We start from the raw sequence: 15,236 nt of genomic DNA, 5'->3' as shown, positions 1-15,236 counted from the left end.
GTACAAGGAAGAGCAAGTTATATGCCAAACCTACGGAGGAGATGGCGAAGGCTAACCTATCATGCCAGATGGATTTGTTTTCACACATGCATCTGGAAAACCTCCAATAGCTAGTGTTTGGAAAAGGGCAGAGCCTTGGAGAAAAAAAAAAAACTTGGTGGGTGATTAGATGAATGTTCTGGATGTCACATCTTTCGGGACAATCAGAGCAACAAAACATGTGACGTCATTGCCTATATTGAGGAGAAAACTTCATACTGCATAAAACGAACCATGGAGACTGTAGAGTTTTTGAAAAGAAAACAACTTGTTCTTCTTTTAACGAAGAAATGTCGTCAAGTTCTGATAATACTGGTGCTTTAGCAGCATCCACACTAATCTCTTCCTCCATAACTGCACCGGCCTCTTGTTGCTGTTTGCTTACGTCATGACCCTGCTGCACCCCAAAGTACTGATTGGTCCTGTCACTTTCTAACTGGGCCTACACTGTTGAGATGGGAGCTTTGCAAGATGGATTCGCTGGTAACAAACACGGAAACAGGCGAATCCATCTGCTTTGCAAGGTTAGGCGAAGGCTGGATTCTACGACGGAGTATTAGGACCACACGAAGAAAAAAAAAGTAAAAGAATAAAATTCTTTTTTTTATATTACGAGAATAAAGTCATAATACTATGAGAATAAAAGTTGTAATATCATGAGAAAAAAAGTCGTAATATTACGAGAATAAAGTCGTAATATTACAAGAAAAAGTCGTAATATGACGAAAATAAAGTCGTAGTATTACGAGAAAAAAAGTCGTAATATTACGAGAATAAAATACTACAAGAAAGACAGTCTGCTGCGGTGCCGCGGCTCTACGACGGAGTATTGTCCTGATTCTGATAATACTTTGATGCTGATGTGCCAAAAGATTAAGTATTTCCTTATTTGTGAAACCGATACTAAAGTATAGCTTCACAAGATGCTCAAAATTGCTCATTTTAATGGAGACTTTCTTTCTTGTAATATTTTATTGTCGTAATATTATGACTTTTTTCAAGTAATATTCCGACTTTTTTCTCGATATTTTACAACTTTTTTTCTCGTATTATTACGACTTTATTCTCATAATATTATGACTTTATTCTTGTAATATTACAACTTTTTTCTCATTATATTACAACTTTATTCTCGTAATATTACTATTTTTATCTCGTAATATTAAGACTTTATTCTTATAATATTATGACTTTATTCTCATAATGTCGAAAAAAAAAATTCTTTTTTTTTTTTTTTTTCTCTTTGTGTGGCCCTAATACTCTGTCGTAGGATTCACTCCAATGCCAGATGGAATGATTAACAAACTCATGAAACTGAAGAAGAAATACCGGGACAGAAAGAAAGACTTATGGTCTTTACAAACTGGGTCTGTTATTTTTGGATGCTTTTTTTTTTTTTTTTTTTTTTTCGGATCTGATATCCTTTAACTATCAACTATTTGGGGTAAAACATATTTCAAAGCAGGATTTTAACTTGTAATGTATATTTTTAGTAATATGGAACTTGTTTTTAACTATTTTGTTTCCCCACTGTACCTAATGGTTAGACTGTTTAAATTAGTTAATTAATCCGTGGACTATTCAAAGTGTGGTTTGAGAAAATGCTGCAAAAACTTTCTAAACTTTTAGAAAAGGTTGTCAAATTAATGGAATTCAATTCAATTCAATGAAAAACACCATCAATGTCTTTTGTTGGAAAGTGAGCGGTGCAGATTAGACATGACTCTAACATGCTCTTCATGCATCAGTTTTTATAACTTTGAGATAAAAACTTGTTAGACACTAGAAATGCTGACTCACCTTTGCATTTTTGTGGAAAGTTATTTCACAAAGCTGCAGCAGTTTATTTCTGCCATCCTCTCCTGTTTAATACAGACGTGAGGACTCTGAATCACCGTGTGTGCGTGCAGATGCCTTGAGTGTGTATGTGCGTGTTTGCTCTATCTGATTGGTCGCCAAAGTCACGTGACACAGAAAACAGTGCAGCATCGGACTTTTGGCACAACAGACAGACGAGAGTGACTGCAAACAACCAGAAGGGGTGCATGGTTAGACGTTTTTTTAACGTAGTCATTTAATATCGATACTTTTAAAACCTACTCGATACCAAATGAGTACTTTGTAAATATCGATATATCGATACTTTAGGCACGATACGCCCACCACTAATCATCACTCACCCATTGAAATGACTTGGACCGATGCGAAATTTCACATAAAATCGAGCTTGTTTCGAAAAAAAAAAAGACAGATGAAAAGTTTGGTGTCAGTGTGCAAGCTTGATTAGAACAACATGAGCTCGATTTTCATTTTTTTTACATGCGAAAAATTCGGAAGGAAAAAAACAGACGCAGTGTGCAAAGGCCTTTACTGTGATAAATGTCCCTCACACCCTCCCAGTTTGGTTCCACTTAAACTGAAGTGAACGTGGGCTGGTTCGTCAAAAAGCATAAAAATTCTGGGTCTCCTGAACGGAGCCAGATCTGTGTCTGTCTGGAAGCACTAGCCAGCAGTCCGATGGCGTTATTTCCATGACCTACGATGCAATGTCAGGAAACCAGACTCTCTGGTTAAGCTTTGCACTCCTACAGAAGCATGGTGTGGGTCTTTTTCTTTTCTTTTTTTTTTTGTCTTTTTTTCTGGATGCTTTTGGATCCCAAGCCACCAGTTCAGAACCACTGACCTAGAGTAACAATGTGAAACCAAAAGAAGCGGCATTCAGAGAAGGCAGCACTAAAATAAGGTTGTCGATACCTTAATTGTTTAAGTCGTTGGGCAGAAACATCACAAAGATTCCTCTGTATCTGATGAGGAGCCAATCAGGCTTGAAATTGGAGCATTTACGTTCTTGCAGGGCCAGTTCTGATTCTGAAACAGATCCAGGGTAGATCTGAAGCTTTATGCTAAGTTAACTGTGTGTAATCCTGCTCAAATAAACCAAACAGGAGGTATAAAGTGGCTTCTCATTGTTACATCACCTCTAAGCTGAAGTTTTTAGTCTCTTTAAAACTCTGTGATAGAATCAAATACCTTTTAGTGAGACCCCTCCCCTGGACCAGGACCAGACCCTCTATCCCACATCTTTATCTGATGACATCAGAGATATGTGGGATCCCTCCCGACCCTCCCGCTGCCCTCAGGTCCAGATAGCATTGATAGCCTGCTGCATACTGATGTTAATGCTAATGGGGAATACCGGGGCTGGTTGGTGCCTGACAGCTGATAACAGATTGTGGAGGAGGAGGAGGGTGATGTTGGGGTGAATGATAAATGTGTGTGTGTGGAGGGAAAGTGAGGTGGAGTAAAGGTCAGGAGGAATGTGAGGTGTGGCTAGTCGCTCATTAGTCTACGTCACAGCAGGGATACATTACTGAAACATCAGCTCTCATTTACATTTAAATTTCTGACTGTTTGGTGAATGCTCCGCTCTAAAATGACCTCATCAACAAAGGAGAGACTTGAGTTTAACTTGATTCAAGTGCTAAAGCTGCCTACCAGCACTACACATCACTACGTAAGATCAGATTGATTTAGGTGTAGTAAATCTGTATTTTTTCAGGCTGAGATCATTTAAATTATTTGTTTGAATCCTAACTTCATTCATTTTTATATTTTGATCTTAGTGTAACTCTGTAAGAGCACTCTTGGTTACTGTTGGCTGGTGAAACTGATTTATGACACATGCAGAATCACTGTTTATATTCAGCCTCGGTCTTTGTTGTACCAGTCCCACAGCAGACCGTGTCTCAGAATCCAGCATAAACTAGTTTATATGCTAGGCTATAACTAACTAGCAGTTAGTATAAAAATGTGAACTTATCCTTATTAAGTCATAGAATCTGAAAAAAGTAAGGAGAAAAAATAACTAGATAAAAAGTCAGGAATGTGGGAAAAGAAATTAATTTGTGTTTTAATTTCATATTTTCAAATTTGGATTTCACAATTAGGGCTCAAACTTAGTATTTTGACTTTTAATTTCATACATTGAGCATTTCAGCTCATAATTTTGACTTCTTGAGCTTTAAGATTCATAGTTTTAAATTTTGAGTCATATTTGGACCTTTAAAACCAATTATTTTGTATTTTATCTGATATTTTCAACTCCTACCTTTGACTTTTTAATCCCATAGTTTTGACTTTTAATGTCATTATTACAAATTTTATTTCATATTTTGACTTTTTAAACTCGTGATTTTGACTTTCTATCTGCATTAAAAAGTTTTATTTGTTTGTTTAAAAAACATTATTTTTCAATTTCATGTTTTGACCTTTTTGAGCTTTTAAACTTATCTTTTTAACTTTTTAAATTTCAAAATCATTCACCATTAGTGCTAAGTTTTCTTTTTTTTTTTTCCATATTTCATTACTGGTGAAACAAGGTTGGCAGTTTATAAACACATTTTTGCCACTTAAAGCCCATTCTTTGTCAATTTTAAACCCTTTCCACCTCTTTTTTCTGCCTGTTTTTTTAACACTTCTAAACCAAATCTTGCCACTCTGCGCCTATTGTTGGCTTTGTTGACCCATTATTGCCATTATTAACCCCTCTTTGCCACTTTTTACTCCACATTTCACAATTTAATATGCCCATTTTTCTAGTTTAACCCAGTTCTGCCTATTTCTGCCTCAGCTAATCCTTTGTTGACAGTTTATATCAATTTTTCATCCCATATCCGCCTATTTTTGCCACTTTAATGCCATTTCAGCCACTTTTTAATCCTTTCTACCATTTAATATGCCCTTTATTGCTACTTTACCCGTTTTTGCCATATATATGGTTATTTTCGCCACTTTTATCCAATTTTTGGCACGTCTAATCCATTTCTGCAACTTTAAAAATCCAATTTCACCACCTTTCCCACCATTTTTTTTTCCCATAATTAATCCATTTTAGCCACTTTTACCATATTTTCATTCTGTTTTTAACAAAAAGATTTACATCTTTAAGAGGGCTACTTATTACACAACTGAATTAAAACAATATTTGTTTCTTTGATAAGACTGGATATTATTCAGGTACTGCAGCTTAACATTACAGTGGACCATGATTTTGCTGGCCCCCAGTTTGGCTGGGGCTCTCCCATTTTTCCACCTAATGGGCGGCCTTGTCTGTACATGACTATTCTTGAATGTGCATGGCTGTGTTCAGCCACCCTCAGGTTCAGTGGGGTCCCCGGTCTCTGGCACCTTTATTTTGGGGGTTGTTGGCTGAAAAGGTTGAGAACCACTATTGTAGAGTATGGTGGTTCTGCAGATTTAATCCTGTGCAACATTGTGCTGTTTTCAGGATTCCTCATCAGAGTTATCAGATATGTTGGGTTTTGAGTATTTTAGAAATCAACTGACCTACGAAGTTCCTGAAACAATAATGCAGTTTTATCCATGTGAAAGTTTCTGCACCTTTCTTGAAACTGTAAAACGTAAATCTCCAGCCTGTTTGTGGTCTCTTCATCCAGACTTGCAGACTATAGACTCCCACACTGACTGGTGTGCTGAAGCTCCCATTGTTGTGTGTTTGTGTTAATCATTACCTGCGATGTTCGCAACACAATGGGGCGAGCTGGGAGTACGGGCTTTGTGATGCAGGAGGAGCGCTGCTGCCAAAACACAGAGCTGAAAGAGACGAGAAAGGGGGAGAGAAAGGAGTAGAGAGGGGAGGGGGAGGGTCCCATTGCAGGAGAGCTGCTATTAAAACATGTCAATGATGGTGCGGTGCTGCTGTCAGTGCTGAAACAGGCTGAGAAACCTGCAGATACACAGGAATGTATCTTATACTGCATAGATTCAAGTGCCTAAACATGGTTAGCAGAGTCTTTCTGGCTCTAAGACTTAAGTGTACAAATTAGAAAGACAAACATACAATTCTTTTCCATCTGATGAATTGGTGCAGCCAGAAAGCAGAGTGAAAAAAGGTGTTTCACCCTTTCATTGATTTTATAAATAAATCATGGTCAGCATGACTTGTCTTATTTGTTAAAAAAGGGGAAAAAACCCTCTTTAACCTCCTGAGACCTGAGCCTTTGTTTGGAATGCATTTTTATTTTCTCCCACTTATTTGGGATAAATACGGTCTGATAAGTTAAAATATCAGTCTTGAACAGGAAATTCTAGGAAATTTTCCTCTCCAAAACCCAAAGAATTCCATAGTAAAAAAAAAAAAAAAGGCTTTGAAAATTCTTAGGGTATCTCATGAAAAGTACCCAAATATTTCAAGCAAATTCTTCAAATACTTAAGTAAAATCCACCTTAAATCTCTTGACAAATTCTGGAAATTTTCAAAACCATTCTCCAAAACTCCTAGAGAATGATGGAAACATCACAAACCCCCTAAAGTTTTCTAACAAAAATGCTGAAAAATTCAAAGGACAATCCTGAACCCCAAATTCACGATCCAGTTTCCCCAAAATTTGGTAATAATTTCCCCATATTCCTATGAAAATGAATTAAAAATTGAAATAAATTCAAAGCAATGAAACCCTACACAATATACAAACTGATCCTCTTAATTTCCAAAAAAAAAAATCTTTGATAACTTCCCCTAATTCCCTAAAATATCCAAACTGTAAAATTACCCCAGCATTTCAAACAAATACCTTAAGCTTAAATGGACATTTTGGACAATTCTGACATCAATTCTAATACCAGAAATGATTGCTATAATGCAGGAAAGCCTCTTTGCCACTCTCCCATAAAGCTTTGATTGGTGAAGAACCCGGCCAACTGTGTTGTCTGCAGAGTCTCTCCCATCTCAGCTGCTGAAGCTTGAAACTCCTTCAGAGGAGTCATAGGTGTCTTGGTGGACTCTCTCACTAGTCTCCTTCTTGCACGCCCACTCAGTTTGTGATGACGGTCTGATCTGGGCAGATTTACACATGTGGCATATTCCTTCCATTTATTGATGATGGATTTAACTGAAATTTTTTTTTTGCACCCCCCCCCCCCCCCCCGACTTATACTTTTCAGTAACCTCTTCTCTGAGTTGCTTGGAGTGTTCTTTTGTCTCTATAGTGTAGTGGAAGCCAGGTATACTGATGAACCAGTGACTGGACCTTCCAAACACAGGTGTCTTTACACTAAAATCACTTGAGACAGATTCACTGCACTCAGGTGATTCCCATTTCACTGATAGTGAGACTACTAGCACCAGTTTGCTCGACCTCTGTTGAATTAGGTCAGTCACTCTAAAGGAGGTAAATATTTATGCAGTCACTCATTTTACATTACATATTTGTATTTAATTGACATTACTTTGTAGAAATCTGTTTTCACTTTGACATTAAAGACATTAAAGAGGGGTTTTGTATTTTTTGGGGTCAAAAAAGCCAGATTATATTGAACATGATTAGTTTATAAAATGAATAAAAGGGTAAAAGATCCAAGGGATTTTTCTGTATGTCTCAGCAGAAGGATCCAGTTTTTTCAACAGCCTCATGTTAAGTTTAGCATAGACATTTTCCTGCAATTTGCTGATTGATTTCAAGCATTTATTGTCATAGGTAAAGATGAGAAACCCTACACAAACTTTTTTCATGTGTAGTCTTCTTCATGTCCGTTTATGTCTATGATTACATTTTTCGTCATGTACTTTGTACTTTCAGAGAGATAGACCAAACTGAAAAGTACAGTAAAGTGAATTCTAGTTTGTTCTTGCAGTAAAACTTGTTCATTAAAGTTTGTAAAACAAGAGTCTTTCACTAACTCTGCCTCTCCCAGCTCTAGCTGGAGGCTCAGGGAGACATGTAGTTACTAAACGCCGAGTTTTCTCCCCCACACACCTCCACAGAGCCAGCTGTTTACATGAAGATGGATATCAATGACAGCCACTGTTTTCCCTCGCCTCTCCTCCCTTTCTTCTTTGGTTCTCTAATCACATCCAGCAGGGGAGTCCCGTTCTCCCCCCTCTCTCACACAGAAGGCTGAACCCTGCCTGAACCCTGCCGCTTTAATTAATCTCACTGACTTTGTTAATTATTTGTTTGGCTGGCTGACTGCCTGTGTCTGTGTGCGTGAACACGTCCCTCTTTGAAGTATTTGGGAAGTATGCCACGGCTGAAATAACCCCGGCTCTGATAACCCCGGGCAGAGGAGGAGGATTCCCTCTTTTCTCTCTCTGTTACGTCACTTTTTCCTGCTTACAGCGAGGACTTCTGACATGATTTGCATTCATTTGTTTTTGTTTGTTTTTCCGCGGTGCTGCAGTGATTTCATACGACTGCTTTTATTCTCAACATGAAATGGAAAAAACAGACACAAAGGTTGAGTTAATGTTTGGAAATTGACTTTTTTACCAGTCTGTTTGTGAGTTTGTGATGTTTGAGGGAGAAAGTGTCCAGGTAACCAACTAATTGGTGTTGATTGTCAATGATTTCCAGAACAACAGATGTGTTTACCACCAACAAACAAACACATGGTAACCTCTATTAATGATTGGAGTTTGGTTAGGCATTAGATCAACTAAGTTAGGGTGCACTATCTGTACCCAGGCTAACCTTGCAAAGCAGATGGATTCGCCTGTTTCCGTGTTTCTAACTGGCGGATCCATCTTGCAAAGCTCCTGTCTGAACAGTTTTGGCCCGGTTAGAAAGTGACAGGACCAATCAGCGACGAGGGGGAGTACTTTCGTGTTGTGACATAAGCAAGCAGCGAGAAAAGGCCGGTGCAATTATGGCAGAAGACATTAGGGTGGATCCTGCTAAAGTGCTAGTTTTATCAGAACTTGACGACATTTCTTCGTTAAAAGAAGAACAGAGAACAGCAGTGAGTTGTTTCCTTTTCAAAAATGACAAAAGTCGGGGAGCAGGTGGCCTAGTGGTTAAAGGCGCTCCACATGTACGCGGGCGGCCCAGGTTTCGAATTCGGCCTGAGGCCCTTTACCACATGTCTCTCCTCCACTCTTGACCCTGTTTCCGACTCTATCCACTGTCCTCCTCTATCTAATAAAGGCACAAAAATAAATCTTTAAAAAAAAAAAGACAAAAGTCGTGTACTGACATGTCTACAGTTGCCATGGTTTGCGTTATTCAGCTCTCTACGGAGTTTAGCCAACTCGTCGGTAGGGGCGCACCTCAGTTTGGGGCTACAACGTCACGTGTTATGTTGCTTTGATTGGCCCATAAAGATGTGACAGACAGAACATTCATCCAATCACCCTTCAAGTTTTTTTTCAAAGGCTTTGCCCTATCCCAAACACCGTGTATGGAAGGTTTACCAGATGGATGTGTGAAACAAATCCATCTAGCGTGTCAGGTGATACCCAGGCATGATTCCCCCTTTAGTCCCAAGTTTAGAGTTTGCTCCAAAGGGATGTTTGCAACATAATAAAGTAGTTTTTAATGCTATGTTGGCCTATCCAAGAACCGTTGTTTGCCTACAATAGCTTAATCCAGAGGAGACGTGTTTTAATTATACAAATCTCAGTAAAACTGCAGTAAAATCTACATTTCTAATGCTTTTCTATAGCTGTCTACAAGCTGGATATTTGAGTGCATTGCTCCATTAGAATAGTTTGTCTCTTGTGTTGCTATCACATTAGGGGCCTGGTCCTGGATCTGAGTACACTTGAAGGGGTTTACCATTACACAGGGCCGCTTGGCTTGACTTGGTTTAACTCAGCACAACAGGGGATTTACTTTTCCACTGCAACCGAGTGACCTGTTGGAGGGCGTGTCTAGAGCTGATGGCACAGCTATGTTCACACTCCAGGCCTTAATGCTCCATTCTGATCTTTTCTGATCTGATTTTTTTGTTTGCCTGTTCACACTGCAGTCAACTTCCAAAAGATCAGATATGGATCTGATTTAGATCCACATTTAAAAGTGGCCTGTTTCTGATTTGAAAAAGTCAGATTCAGTGTGACTTGTGCTGTTCACACCGTCATAAAAAAAATCAGATACGAGTCACAAGTGAGCAGAAAATTCAGATTCAGGTCACTTTTAACTGCAGTGTGAACGTAGCCTTTGAGCCCTCCTTGATCTCATCCATAGTCTGACCTCTGCACTGTCTGATCTGATTGGCTTCACATCTTTAAAATCGAAAATCTAACTGTAGACTGAAGGCGCCGCTATTTTCACATTTTCTCTCTCTCTCTTTGTATGATCAATAAACAATAACTCATGCTTAGCATCAAAAGGAGAGTTTCCCTGCATAGAAGTTAAAGACCAGTCTTCTGATGATTGATTTTTGGGTCTCTAGATAGCAGAAAATGAGCACAATCACATTTTTCAATAGGGTGAAAAGAACTGCATGCTTTACAAGGGCCAGTTAAATTAAAGACTGTCTCTATCATGGGTTAAATGTTGTGAACATATCAAGCATTTTATTTTTATAAAGTCTGGAATTTGTCTATGGGAAAAGGAAAGGGTCAAACCTTTGTTATTAGTAGGTGCCAAAAAAGTTGTAATCCTGGATTTACTCCTGGTCCATCCTGATCTCACTCGTAAGTGTGAGAACTCAGGCCATGTGCAACTATCTGACCCTATGAACACATAAATCTGGAGTTTTGGTTGTATGTCATAAATGTTTCAGTCGCACAGTAAATGCTGAGATTAGACTACCACTGTTACAGAGTTGTAGCCAGTCCTAGCAGAGGCAGGGATAAAATGGATCACCCAGAATGGGTAACCCCCCCTCCCCATCCAGCAGCGTGCTTGAAGGTGGGTTTGGGTTGCACTGGCCCTCTAGAGCAGTGGTTCTCAACTGTCCTGGCCTCAAGACCCACCAATTTTCAACAACGCATGTTTAGTTAATTGAATATATTGCAATTTGGAGCATGATTGGACCAAAACACCTGATATAAAGAAGAAAAGGGGACAAAACTGACAAATTTTATACCCTCTTTCCCGATCATTATGTGTCCACTTTTGCCAGTTTTCCACAGAACTTGTGAAATTACTTCATTATTATGGAAAAGCAGCCATTTATTACATGAAGAGAAATTAGTTGAAATATTGATCATACATTTAAATTTACCCTATTTCACAGTAAAACAGGGTAAAATTGAAGGCATTGATGCACGTCCAATAAGGACTTCAAGACTTTTGCCACCATTTATTTTTTCAGACACCTAGTTGCGACCCACTAAAACTACTCTGCGACCCACTTTTGGGTCCCGACCCACCAGCTGAGAACCACTGCTCTAGAGCAGGACCATTCTAGCGAGGCAAAACTTGTGATGGAAAAGTAAATCAGCACAGCTTGGTTTGCCTCTGTGCAGCCACTGGTCTGTTTGGTCAGCGTAATGGTTTGCAACAACTTGGACATGTGGTCTTTGCTATGCAAATGTTATATGACTTCCTTTACAGATGACCTCAAGCTGTGGGCAACCAACATCTCCTTTCACCTCAAGAACTATCATATCCATGCAGCGCGGGTTCGTTTCATCGTTTGAGCTGCACGTAAATATGGAAGTACAGAGGGGGATGTTGTTGGCGTCTCAAAAATGATTTCAAAATATCCATGGTGGCTGGAAGGACTACTTTGCCGGCATAAAACATAAACATCTGTCCGTCAGGTCATGACCCAAGTGATTGCCATGGCATCTTCTTCTTCTTTCCTCAGTCTCATCGATTTCTGACTGGTGTTCTTTGCTGACTTTCACTTATCGTTGGTATTATGTGACTGCAAACAACCCATAGACAGGCTGCAGTCCTCAGTGCACAGGTTGCAGGTCCAAATCCTGATCCTGGTGTGGTTTGGTGCATGCATCCCCTCTGTCTCTTCGCCCATAGTTCCTCTCTCTCTTCAGCAAACGCCTGACATCTTTGCTCAGAGATACAGTTTGCTTGCTATCCTTCCTGCCATGTGCGTGATTATTTTTCCTCTTTAGCAGTGAAAACTTACCATTAGCAATGAACATAACCCTGCTAGAAGAAAGAGATCTGCCTTCACACTTGCTCAATTCCACAACTACTCAGTTCAACCACAACATTCCAAGCACAAGGCCTTCATCCTGAGGTGTCATCACCTGATGTGCAAACAACCAGCCATTTTTGGAGCAAACATAATCCACTAATCAAGAAGATTTCCTGCAGATTTCCTGTTGAGAAGACTTGAGTGCAGGTTTTATTTTGGGAACACATAACCCCTATCTGCTCATGTTTCATGTAAACGAACATCTCCTTATTCTAAAATACAACACTAAGTTGACCTGCAGCGGCTGCATGTTTGAGAGGCCCTTTTTAGGCTCTTTATGCACATGTGTGTTTTGTTACAGATAGTTTGGCTGGCATTGGAAGCATCGCTGCCGTCCAAACACACCGTGTGATAGACCCAGGATGTACACGCAGAGACATGTTTGGTTAACCTCAACACTGGAGCTTGAGCGAACGCAGACTCCCGGCTGCAGCAGCGCGGAGGAAATCCGGTAACGTGCTACATATGGAGGGTATTATTCATGATTACAGTTCAATAAACAGAGAGAGAGGATGGAAACGGATCTGTGGTCTGAGTCTTCCTCCTGAACCTCCTCTGTCTTCTCTCCGCTGACTCTTCTTTCCTGTCTTCTCTCATGTATGATTTCTTCCTCTTCAGGATATTGTTCTGATATCAGATAAAACTGCTTCCGCAGCTGTTTAATAGTGACGTTAAATAATCTATCTGGATGTCTTGTTGTCAAGTTCCTCTTGTTTATCTCATTTTATTTCCTTTTTATGTGATTTAGGCTTTACATAACCATTGCATATCCAACCAATTAAGGCCCAAATCACTCTTTTCTTCATTTGTTTTTACTTATATTAATATGTAGGGGCAAGATATCTAATAGTTTTACCTATTTTTGTCACACTGGGTTCTTACTGGTGAAGAAAAGCTTCCTGGTACGCGGAAGCATCCAACAGCTTTTCAGGAGAAGAAAGGCAGCCTGAGCTAAAAAAAAAAACAATATCACATGCTTATTCAGGTACACACGGCATGCACACGCCAGTTTCACTTTGGGTACAAACTTGGTGCACGCAGTCCACCAGCTTTGTAGTGCAGAAGGTAGATGACAGCAGGATTACCGTGAGGATGAACACACAGACATGCAGAGTTTATTCTGAATGACTTCTGTGTCAAAGTATGGTGCAGAGGCTGGAGAATAAGTGCAGAACATAAATATTCTAAGTCAGTCTTTAGCTGTGATGTCAGCTGTGTGTGAGCTGACATCAAGAAATTAGACATCAATAAATTTAGTACAAGTTCAGTCAGACTAACAGGATTATTTGCCTCTTAACACCACAGTTTCAGTTTGACTAAAAGCTTTTGCACACTGAGTCAGTTTGTCCAAAATTCTGCAGCAAAAAACCTCATGTTGTGTAAATCATTTTTGCACACTGCCGCCAAAGCTTTTTTGTTGCCCTTTTTTCCAGAACAGGTTCAGTTCTTTGCGTTTTTCACATCAGTCCAAGTCATATAAACGGGGGATTGATGTTTCAGACCGGCTGCTGCTGCTCCCTCCTCTCCTCACACAGAAACCTCTCTGTAAACACTGGGAATTCTTCGTCTATTATGAGGATATCAACCACAGAGCATAATCGATAGCCAAAGTTTGTCCTCACAACCATGTAACAAAGATTGAATTAAAAATCTCTCAAGCTTGGCACACCATCATATGTAAGCCCATTTCTGCCACTCAAAGACGCTGAAGGGAAAATGAATCTGTATTTAAGTTTGTTGTATGACAGGTCATTGTGTTATGAACCTCTAAGTTTATCAAATTAAGCTTTAAACCCATGAAAAATGAGGCAGTAAAATCTGCTCCAGGATGGTGTGAGTGTGTCTGTTGAATGAGCTGAAGCCACACCCACTCAGGAGAAATACAATCATCTCAGATTAAAGACCCTGTAAAGTGAAATCCAAAGTTTTGTCTTAGCACTCTAGATATGTTGGAATATGTTTGCTGTAAACATGTGAAAACACTGAGATCTACATGTGACTGAATTCTGGTTTTAGACTGTTACAAAGTTTTTCACCTTTTTCTGGCTTGGTTTCATGTGGGTGGGGCCAATATGTGGGATCATGATGTCATCAGTCCACGGTAGGGAATGACCCCGCCCCTCTAACACTACAATCTAAAATCACAGAGCAGTTCATCTCAGTAGTGTGTTGTTAGCTGATGGCACTGCCTTTATTGAAGGTTAACAGTCAGTCAAATGCTGTTTTTCTGTTCATTGTGAGGTAAATTTGCCAAATCTATCAGCCACAGTGGTCTATGGATCTAGATCCAGTGTTCAGTCACATGTAGTTCAGTGTTTTCATGTTGACAGCAAACATATTCCAACATATCTTTTGGATTTCATTTTACAGGGTCTTTAACAAAGAAAAATGGGAAAAATAGCCAATTCTAAAAAAACAAAAGAATCCTAAGTCATAATTATTAGGTAACAAAGTCAAACTTATGAGAAAAAAAATCATAATTATGGGGAAAAGTCATAACAATGAGACAAAAAGTCATAACAATGAGACAAAAAGTCATAAGTCTGATATAAAAGGTCATAATTGTAAGGTAAAAAGTCATTAATGTGGAAAAAAGTCAAACTCATGAGAAAAAAAGTCATAATATAAGTCAAACTTAATGCACAAGTAAGAACTATGAGATAAAAAGTCGTAATAAAAAAGTTGAACTTATGAGAAAAAGAGTAGAAAAAGTCATAATTATGGGATGATTTTTTTGTCTCATAATTATGATTTAAGATCCTTCACCTCTTTTCTCTTCCCAGTTTGAAACAATTTGCTATGGTTGATTAATTTTTGCAGGAAAAAAAACACATCTGAATCGGTGTGTAAGGTTCAAGTGCATGGATTTTTTTGGGAGTATGGAGCGAAAAATGCATCTGAAAATGACAGACTCAGTGTTTAAATACTTTACACAACAATTCAACTTTATTCCTGTGATATAAATGTACTGCATGTAAACGGAGAACTCCACTCACAGCTGCCACCTGTTGAGTTTAGTGAGAGAATCTTCTTACTGCAGGCTCAGGTGTGTGTGCCTGATTATCCTCGATCAAGCCAGGTGTGTGAAGTCTACCTGTCCATAGATACCCTGTAGGTTCCAGCTTTTTGTGCTGACCCATTATCTCACCATCAGAGGTGGTGAGAGGGTCGTTGTGTGTCTTTCTCTGTGAGTACAGGTGAGGGTCTGCAGAAACATAGCAAGAGCCTGTAGGCTTCTGTCAGGCTGCTGCTACCTTCAGTGTTGGACATAAAACAGGAAGGATTGC

The sequence above is a fragment of the Cheilinus undulatus genome, linkage group 12 (genome assembly GCF_018320785.1).
Source record: "Cheilinus undulatus linkage group 12, ASM1832078v1, whole genome shotgun sequence".
Lineage (NCBI taxonomy): Eukaryota > Metazoa > Chordata > Actinopteri > Labriformes > Labridae > Cheilinus > Cheilinus undulatus.
This window is presented reverse-complemented; position numbering follows the sequence as displayed.